The sequence below is a fragment of the Dipteris shenzhenensis genome, chromosome 21 (genome assembly GCF_047967505.1).
Source record: "Dipteris shenzhenensis isolate YYH24624 ecotype China chromosome 21, Dip_SZ_1.0, whole genome shotgun sequence".
NCBI classification, from domain to species: domain Eukaryota; kingdom Viridiplantae; phylum Streptophyta; class Polypodiopsida; order Gleicheniales; family Dipteridaceae; genus Dipteris; species Dipteris shenzhenensis.
The window spans coordinates 3,245,549-3,256,075 of record NC_141616.1 but is presented as its reverse complement, the minus strand read 5'-3'; positions in this window follow the sequence as shown (position 1 = coordinate 3,256,075).

Below are 10,527 nucleotides of genomic sequence, written 5' to 3'. Positions count from 1 at the left end.
CATGAACTGATATATATGGAGGAGTTTGAAGGGGCCGGGGTAGTCCAAGTTGTAGTCCCCTGGTTGAGCTAACATGCACACGATGGAAAGATGTGGAATATTAGATTCTAGTCTAGGGCCCGCAATACTGGTGTTGTAGCTAGAGCTAGCTTGAGGGCTTCAAAGGATCTCTAACACTCGTCGGTCGAGTCAAAGAGTACCAACAACTTATACAATGGCCGGACTATGTCTGCATAGAATAGGATGAATCTTCAATGGTAACCCATATGGCTTGTAAACTGCTGCACTCCCTTGGCGTCTGTAGGTGGGGGTAGCTCCAAAATGAGCTTGATCTTATTTTAATCCATGGAGATCTCGTTCTTGGACACCATGTGTCCAAGAATCACTCCGTGTTTGACCCAAAATTGACACTTGAGAGGATTTGGGGATATCCGCCGATACAACCTACACCTCTCAAGGACTAACTTTAGGTATTTCAAATGATCATCCCATTTGGAATTCATGCACAAGTCATCCAAGAAGTCTTCTACAAAGTCTCTTAGGTACTCCTTGAAGTCATTGATCATCACCCACAACGCTAAAATGTGGCGGACACATTGGTGAGATCAAATACCATCACCTTGGTGGGCATGTTAGTGAGCCCAAATATCATCACCTTGGCCGCATACACACCCATTTGGTTGCAAAGGCAATTTTACGCTGATCTTCCAAGGCGATGGATACTTGATTGTACCCAGAAAACCCATCTAGGAAGCTATAAGCTTTCTTCCCGTCTACTCTTTCTAGAACATGTTCTGTGAAAGGCAATGGATAGTGGTCATGCCTTGTGGTGGCATTGACATTTTTCAAGTCCATGCATACTCGAATATTTCCATTCGTCTTTAGGATTATCACAATGGGCGACACCCACTCTGTATGCTCTATCTCATAGATGAATCCCACATCTATAAGTTTTTAGATCTCCTCCCTCACTATGAGCGCATATTTGGGATTCATAGGATAGGGACATTGTCGCACTAGCCTGATGTCATCTACCATGGGTATAGTGTGCTGCCTAACTTCAATGGGCATACCCTTCATGTTTGTATACTTCCAGGCCATGCAATCCTTTTACTCTTGTAGGAAAGAAATTAAGGCCTGCTCCTTGTTATGGGTGAGGTCATGGTATGTATACCGGTTGTGGCTCTACCCCTTCTGGTTCCAGGTTCACTTCCTTAACTTTGGTCGGGTCATCATATCATTGGAAACAAACTTCATCTTGGGTTCTCTTGGCCTGCTGGTATAAGATTTTATAGTCTTCTATTGTGTAGGCCTTATAACAAGAAGGGACATGTCGCAAGTCCTCCTTTTCTTCATCCTCCTCCTCTATCACTTTTCGGGTGGCTTCTTCATTGCCCTTGGTGGAAGCCTTCGAGCTTTTGGAACTTCAAAGCTTTGGATCTGAAGAGGGATCCTCCATGGCAATTATGGATCCTATTGGAGAGGTAACCCTACTCAACTGATATCCCTAGTTGGAGGAAAACTCATGGTGAGCAATAGTGGCGCCCACATATGTCAACCAATGGAGGTCTGATTTGACTCTAACTTCCCCCTTTCTCACCTCATGGGGTTCGAGCATGTTAAGCATTCAGAGGGGCACCACTATGTTCAACTCTTCACACTCGGGGGTTGTTATTTGGAACCCTATTCTTTCTAGGACATCAATATTTTCCAGAATGTGCATCCAATTTTGAGAGAACTCTGGCTTGGGGAGAGGGACATACCCAAACTCATCTGCCTCCTTCCCATCGCACTCTCTCTCACAAGTTTGGAATAGTTTGAGGGATGTTTTCCTGTCTGTTATGTCGGATTCTATAGCAATAGGTGTCCTAACAATGGGTGGGCCTTGTAGGTGCACAGGTTCACTCACACAATTTGCTCGTCATGGCATAAATAGATGTTGTTTGTGCACCAATCATGTAAGAGTCCAAACATTTGCAGGAAGGGCCTACCTAGGATGAGTTCATATCCGGGCTGCTAGGTGAAGTCCATAACCACAAATCAAACAGGGTATGTGAAGCCAAACACCTTAATGTTAATATTTGTGAGAAATCCCAGAGGTTCAATAGTTCTACAATTCGCTAGCTTCACGACAAGATGGGTTTGCTTGAGAGAAGTTTTCCCCCATGTTTCCCAACATTCTTTGGTGCAAACACTTACACCTGATCCCCCATCTAGGATGGCATCAACCTTTTGGTTCTGGTCAGTTATGGGGATAGCTGCATTAGTGTCATCACCTTCAAAGTATTGGCCTAATTTATGATGGGGACCTTAGATAGGTTTTGGCCCTCCTCTTGTGGTTGGTTTTCTTTGGGGTTGGTAGGTTCTTGAGCCAATATTTGCCAGTTCGTCTAGCTTGAGAGGTCTCGCCAAAGGGTAGGATTCCCTCGCAACAAGGATGCAATTGGCATCCTGACCTCTGTGGAGAGGAAGGTTGCTAACCCGAAAATATTACATGGTTCCTGGGAGGTCTCCCTTTCCACCAATAGTGGCTCCTCAAAGCCATACAGATCTTCCTCCTCTCTCAAGTTCTGCAACACTGGGTCCTCTTGAAACATCCGTTGCATCAAGTCCGAGACCTTTGAGTTATTGGAGCCAAGTGGTTCCTCTTCTTCCACTCTCTCTAGCACCCTAAGTACCTTTGCTCCCCTATAAGTTGTTAGGTGGTTTGGGTGGATGGTATCCGACCCTTTGTTGACCTTGAGTCTATGCTCAAATTTGTCTTGGCATTCCCTTCCCAAGTTCTAAGCATCTATTAAGCATTGTTTCTCTACGACTGGGTCTAGATAAGCTCCTTTATGAGTAGATGGAGATATGAGGCCTTGGGGCCGCATTGGTTTGTTTACCTCTAGATATGGGGATAGACTAGGATCATCCAAAGGGAAGGGGCTCTCATCCGGATGTAGAGGAGATGGCAAGAGTGACTGTCTCCTCATCAAAACCGTCTTGGTTGAGCACTTGATTTGTTCCTTCACCCACCTAGTGACCTTCTTGGGCTTGGTCTGTGGGGACTAGTGTGCCTCGGGGATTTGAGATGCGGAAGCCCTGTCCTTCCTTGACTACTTCTTCATCTCCTTTCCCAGGGCCTTTTCCTGCATCCTTGCGATGACCTTCAAGGGCACTACTGCTACTTGACCTTGTTCAATGCTTAGCAAATTGATGCTAGTGCTCTTGAGCTGCATGGTTGGAGTCGTTGGCCTCCTCAAGGGACAATCTTTAAATAAATGCTCCACTCTGCATACTCTGCATACAATGCACAGGGAGCGGGCTCGGTTGAAGGGGGTACTAGGACAACCCTTCAAAAAGTGTGGCGCTTGGCATTTAAAGCATGATACAGGAGGGTTTGTTGCACCCTTATATAGGCATTCTCTTGCCTTGTGTGGACCTTGACATGTATAGCATTGTATCGAGGGCCTCGTGCCAAGGAATTCATGTCTCTTACCCTCGAGGCCACAACCACTATCTAATATATTGGGACATGCTGATCCTCATGTAAAAGCTAGTGACTTGTGATGCCACTTCCTTCCTTGTGGGGATGATAGTCGGGATGACCATGATCATGCTCAAGCTCTTTCCAATCACTAGGTAGTTCCTCCACCAATACTTGGTTAAATGGAGTTATGGTGGGGGCAGTTATGAACCTATTATGGGTGGCGATAATGGAGCATGTTGTGCCCTATATTGCCCTAGATTGGCTAGAGGGGCTCCTTGTGCATTCATCGGGTTGGGTGGGGCCGTCAGGGCCAGTTGGGGCCTTGGTTTGCTAGATCGTTTGGGGAAGTACCTTCGAAAATTGGCACTGAGAGGTATCATGGTTCCTTTATCTATAGCAGTAAGCACAACAGAGTGCTTGCCTTGCTCTGAGGTGGGGGCACTCATTCGAAGGGTGATTTATGTTGCATACCTCACACCAAACATTGTCCCTTCTTGGGAATAAGTGGTGGTAACTCGGTGCTTCCTTGGAGGCTCTACCTTCCACTGTTGGCCTAGCCGATTCAATAGATTAGAGGCCAACTCCCCCATATCTAAACCCTTAGACTCTATACCCTCCTTCTTTGTAGGCTCCATACTAGAAGACCTTATCGATTGTGATACCTTGGACAGAGTTGTAGTTTTGTCCTTGGTGTCCTTGTCCGCCAATCCGAGGAAGCATGGCAACAGTCGCTTGTAGCTCATCCTCTCGTGGTTCACACAAGAATTGAGGTGTTTGATCCTACCAATGTAGTCTTGAAGGGATTCATTCTCATTCTATTTCACCTCATACAACTGATTGATCAGGCTCCACTTGTGACCACTGGGGGGGAACCCTATGATGAAGGCTTTCCACAACGCCTCCCAGTTAACTTTCTCCTCATGGCTAAGGGCCTTATACCATTGGTTTGCCTTGCCATCAAGGCTGAGGTCGAATGCATTAACCATTTCCAGATCCCCAGGGGCACCAAATGCTTTGCATATTTGCTCAAATTGCTCCACATGGGAGACCGGATCTCCTTCCCCATGAAATTTAGTTATTAGCTTGGAAATGGCTATGGGTCGACTCCTAGAGGGATTGGTGTTCCTTGCTGGAAATACGGGTAGAGCCGAGGGTTGGAGCAGCCCCTCTTCCAATTTCATCCACTAGGATGCGCATTGCCTCATTAAATAGCACTGTTTGGGAAGCTTGAGGAGGTGGCACTGTTGTGGGCCTAATAGGATGTAGTGGTGGCCTTAGGCCTTGCCCTGGTAGCGGGATCCATTGGTTTGCTAGTGCCGAGTTGATGCTATAAAGTCTACTCCCCCAAACATTGGGGTGTGGGGGCAAAGTGTCAGACTCCCTGTGGGAGTAGGTTACCAAGCATTTGCATGGATGCTCCTTGCATTGGTCTGTAGGGTGCAACTTGGAAGGGCACATAGCCGATGTCTTGTGGCCTAATGGTGAATGTTGGGGCCACCTAGAAGGTCGAGGGCTCATAAGGGGTTCCATCTTGGACATCCCGTGAGTTTCCAAGCCCACGGTTTTTTCTAGCAAAGTCCCTCATCCAAGAGTCCTCGTCTTCCATGCGCTTTGGGTCAGGGTTTAGGGTTTAGGGTTTAGGTCCAGAGTTCAAAAAAATAGCCTCAGTCCCTTCTTGCAGTAGCACAAGGACTGTTTGTCACTGGCCCTCCCTTTTCGTGGACATACTGGCAAAAGAGGTCTCCATTTCTACCGAATCCATTCGGCCTAACCATCTAAACATGTTGGATATAGCCCCCCTCAATCTAGAGGCTATAAAAGGAGCAGGAGAATGAGGTAGAGCTATGCTAGTGTAGGGGGCTTCGGAGGCCCTCAAGCTAGTTGGTTCTTGCATGTCCTCGCTCAAGCTTTCAGTCTCATCTAAACTGGAGGGATAACTACATCGGGGCCCTAATACTAAATTAGAGCTGGGAATTGAATTCCCTATTGGAGCTGAACAAAAACTAGGGCAAAGGGTGGGGGGCTGCGTGTAGTTTTATATGTTGTCCTCGAGCTCAGGCTCCATGGGCAAAATTCTCCTAGACCTCAAGTGCATATATGAGATCCCTACAAAGGCACATCCTACCTCAAATTCACTTTTGTATTTTCTATCAGAGAATTTGTTCCTAGAGCTATCCCTCTAGTCAGAGGGTTAGTTGTATGCCACCAAGTCGAAGGGTTAGCCTTAAGGTGCCAGTTGGTAGGATAGCGGATGACATGTGTCAGTGGGTTGGGTTGGGTTGGTATGCTGTCGGGTTGGCGAATTAATGTTAAAGCATCTGGTGGCATGATATCTAAAGTCGATGGGATGGAAGGATGGCACTGATTGTAGGGTAAACTACTACCAGTGGGATAGCTTGCCTTGGAGGGATACCAAAATGGCACCAGTTGGAGGGATCATGGTTATGGCACCAGCTCAACGCTTGTTAGGCTGGTGGGATAGCAATCCCTGACAAATCATCAATAAATCGGCGAGTTAGGTGACTGACATGTGTCAGTCGATGGAGAGACTAAGGCGACAGGCCGGTGGGATACCGAGCTAAGGCGACAAGTCGACGGGATAGGAAATGTCTAGGAACACGCAGTGTTACCAACTCTCTTTTGATGATTCCTGGTGGTTCTTCAAGTTTTGTTCTAGGCTTGTGTTCATAGGGGGGTTGTTAAGGACCTAAACTACCTACCGCAAACAAAAAACATCACATAACAATAACTTTTGGCACACAAACGAGTGGTTTCTACAAGTTGGACTGTCAAGCACCCAAAACCACTTCGACATTCCACTCCAATCTTCATTTTCAAGTGTTTTAAGTTAGATTTGACACTACAATCAGCTTAGCAATCATTCTACCTACCTTCTTATATAAACAAACATCAAAAAACAATCAAAAACAAGCTCAAATGCATGAAAATGGCTTTATGGGTAGAAAGTTGAAAAGTAAGCTTTTCTACTCTAAAAACACTCTTTCTTCCCTCTTTTCCACTTCAAATCCACTCCTAATCTCCACTAACAAGGCCTAAGGACATGTGCAATGGGTTGTTTATGGGAAGAAGCTAAACAAACACAAAAGCATACCTCATATCTCCCTAGTAGTGGCAGTAAAGATGTGTTGTTTGGTGGAGACACACGTGTCATGGTGATGCTCGAAGTGTGTCAACGGAGCTCCTAACTCTCGTGCTACTCCTTGTGGGAGCCTTGCGTAGTGAATCCTTCGCTCATGTAAATCGAGTGTAATGGGGTTTCCACTGGGAAGGAGATGAGAAAGAGAGAGAGGAGGGGGAGGGAAGAAGGGAAGGGGTGGAGAAGGAGACGAAGTTGAAGGGGAATCGTGGCAAACACCAAAGGCAAATAAGGAGAGCAAACAAACCTCCATCTCAACACATAAGCAAGAAGAGAGCTTGTATATCTCAAAGATTGCATACAATAATGAAGACCAAAATCAACCACTTGGCCTTTTATACATGTCACCTTTTGAAGGGAGGGCCAACCTATTCCTTGTACCACTCTCTCTCTCTCTTTTGTTATAACCACTTGGGCCCATATGGTGCCAAGGCATATGCTGATTCTCACAACCTTCCTTTTGTCTTCAAATGGATCTTGTGTTATTCATATACGGGATCCAAATGGCTCTTGTTTTATCCTTGCCAATTTGGGCGATCCCGGTGACTACCTAGATTCTGAGCCATTTGTGGCTCAAAACCGTAGGGTTTGGACGTCAGCATGCTCAATGGTTGGTAACTCTCTCTCTCTCTCTCTCTCTCTCTCTCTCTCTCTCTCTCTCTCTCTCTCTCTCTCTCTCTCTCTCTCTCTCTCTCTCTCTCTCCCTCTCTCACCTTGACTAAAAATTTGGTGATTGTTGCTATTTCACCTTGACTGAAAATTTGGTGAGCGTTGCTATCTTGATCGCTTTTTGAATATTTTTTTAATTGTGTGATGTGTCGTTTCTAGTTACAAGAAAATATGTTAGAGAGGCCTGGGGCTATGTGCATGCTTTTAAGAAATCTTAACATTTTATATTTAACCCTCTAACACCTAAGTCTTATGGTCAACATTCATTTTTTTTCCAATACAAGGGCACCCAATGGAAATAAGTACAAAAGCAAGTGGACACCGTGCTCATCAGTCTATGCTGCATACATGTGACAAGATCTTGGATTTCATTCTGCAACAATCAAGAAGTATTTGGCTGACTGGAAAAGTAGCAGTGTGCAGAGAAAACGTCATATGAAGAGCACAATGATCGCATAATTTTTTATGATACCACAATTGGAGAGATTTGTTAAAAGTAGTTGGGTGCTTTGAAGAATACATAAAAGGGATGCACCAAGCCAAAAAAATATTTACTATGTGGTAACTTGTTTGATACCTAGTCTTCTCTAAGTTGCACAATTCACCAACACAAGCAAAGCTAATAACATAGTTTCCAACATTCTACAAGTTGCCAAGGTTAGCTGATGAGTTTATCTTCAAAAGATCAACTCTAATGATAATTTTAGAATCCAACTGTGGGTAGATTGAATAAATCAGTGTCAACAAAATGGCTAGAGCTCTAGGGGTTCCATGACAATGTGTGTACTTTGCGATGTTATGCTTGTCAAATAAAGATCATGGGATTTTGCAATTACACACTTGCCACACAGTAAAACATGGAAGCAATATATCCCACATGGGATTGAAGACCTCATTTTAGGGTTTTGGATAGCAAATCTTGGGTTTCTCCTGTCAAGAAAGAATAGGTACATTCGCACAAGTGGAGCATCCTCTTCATCTCCTTGATGAGCCTTGACTATGTAAAGTTTCTTAGCATCTTGAAAGATTCTTCACATAGCTTTATAGTGGAGTTGGTTTGCATAGCTTACAAGCTAGCGTGCTTCTTGGGCTACTTTGGCTTGCTCTTTGGCAGCCTTAAACAAGGAAACTCATTTCAAAGCACACCTTATTAATGCTTCCGCTAAAGTGGGAGGACTCATTATAAAGCATACTACCCAAACTCTCTCTCTCTCTCTCTCTCTCTCTCTCTCTCTCTCTCTCTCTCTCTCTCTCTCCCTCCCTCCCTCCCTCCCTCCCTCCCTCCATGCAATTCAATACGTGTTGTGAACCTTGTAATGGATGTCGTAAAATATTTTAATAGTAAAAACATAGGGTGATTATAAATAGAAGCCGAGGAGGGAGTTGCCCACAGTGATAGTAAAGTAAACACTGGTAATTGCCCACATTGATAGTAAAGTTGAGGAGGGATTTTCCCACAGTGGTAGTAAAGTAAACAAATTGAGATGCAATGTGACTGGGCTTTTCCTCACACCAAAATTCCACACTCTCGTCTTTACTTTCCTCCATGGGCTAGTGATCTGTAGAAAGACTACCAAAAATGCAATAAAGATTTGGGCTCACAATGTTGTCATTCAATCTTGGTTGCACAAGAAGTATACACTTTTAGGGTGCCTAACCTAGTAGTTGCTTCATGAACAACTAACAATACATGTGCATGAAGGCCATACAAACATCGTTCCTTTGTGCTACGTCGTTGATCAACTCACGCTATCCTCCATCTCACTTGCATTCATTGTGGAAGCTGGTCGTTCGCATGTGAGTTTCTTTTTTTTGTCTCAAAAAAAGAATGAAGAATTCTCTGGATCAATAAATTTCAAATTGCAATATTTAGTTAAGGAGTCAAATTAGTTTATATAACTTTGCTTCACCCTCTAGGTTTTCCATAAGACCCTAGACATATTCTAATGTCTATGAAATATTTCATTCAAATGGTGGAGAAGCTTTCTTGAAAAATGTTAAATCAAATATTTTTTGTAGCATGAATTAGGCTTTAAATAATTGTTTGATTTGAGTCACTATCACGATGCTCTTTTATTTTCCCTACTTAAGACGAGCTCATTGATTTCATGTTGCTTTGTTCTCCATTTCCTTACATCCAGTCATGTAGCCTTATCTAACATGCCAACATATATACACACTATACCATCTCCATAGGTCATAATTCATAGTTTCTTTGCTCATTTAGCTGCTATCATTTGATTATGCATGACAGCCATTTAGAAATTTATGTAACTATTAGGCTTTAGCATCCACATGAGCCCATAACATATGAAAATAGCTCAAGTATATTACATGCATGTAAACTAGATTAGTAAATAAACGGATTAAGATTTCAAAATAAAGTGCTCCCAAGTTAGATAGGTTAAACATAAAAAGCCATAGTGAACTAAGACTTAAACACGAGAATGTGGATCACTGTTGTATGCATTCTAATGTATGACAATCAAGTGAAATAGAGTAACAAGCTTTTGACTTTGCAAGCATTTTTTTTTAATCCTATACACGGATGGTCTTAAATTTACATATCATTCTCCAATAATGGGTCCCTAATATAGATGCACCAACGTTAGATCATGAGAATGGACGGCTACGTTATTAAAACCTATAACTAGCAAAATATTGAATTGACATATTGCTTTTGTTATCCTTGCAAGCACTCTTATTGGTCCTAGCAACCATTACCAACTATCAAGGCACTAGCATCATTTTATGAAAAGTCATATGTTGTACAAGCAAGGGGATGAGTTCGTCACTAAGAAACCATGGTTAAACTCTTGGGGGATTGTCTTACGTCCTCACTACAACTAGATAGTGTGCACTTTTTTAATCACCCACCTTGATCTATAGATAGTCTTTTATTCTTACTAGAAAGTTTTGCTCAATTCTAGTCTTGGCCTGACATCAATAGCATTTTGACTTTTTAAGAGGTATTAAAAATTTTAACATTATTCCCGTCTTAATATAATGCCACTATGGTTTTCCTTGGCTATGCAAAATGGTATAAAATTATATGCTTTGAAAATGACATAGATACATGGAAGGGTCTGCTACGAAGAAATAAAAGTTAGCTACCAATAAAATGCTAAATTCTTAACAAGGAGCAACATTTTCTTGATGTTGCAATTGTCAAAACAAATATCTTTTCAAGTCAAGTAATTATAAAAAGCATCTTACAATCTAATCTTGA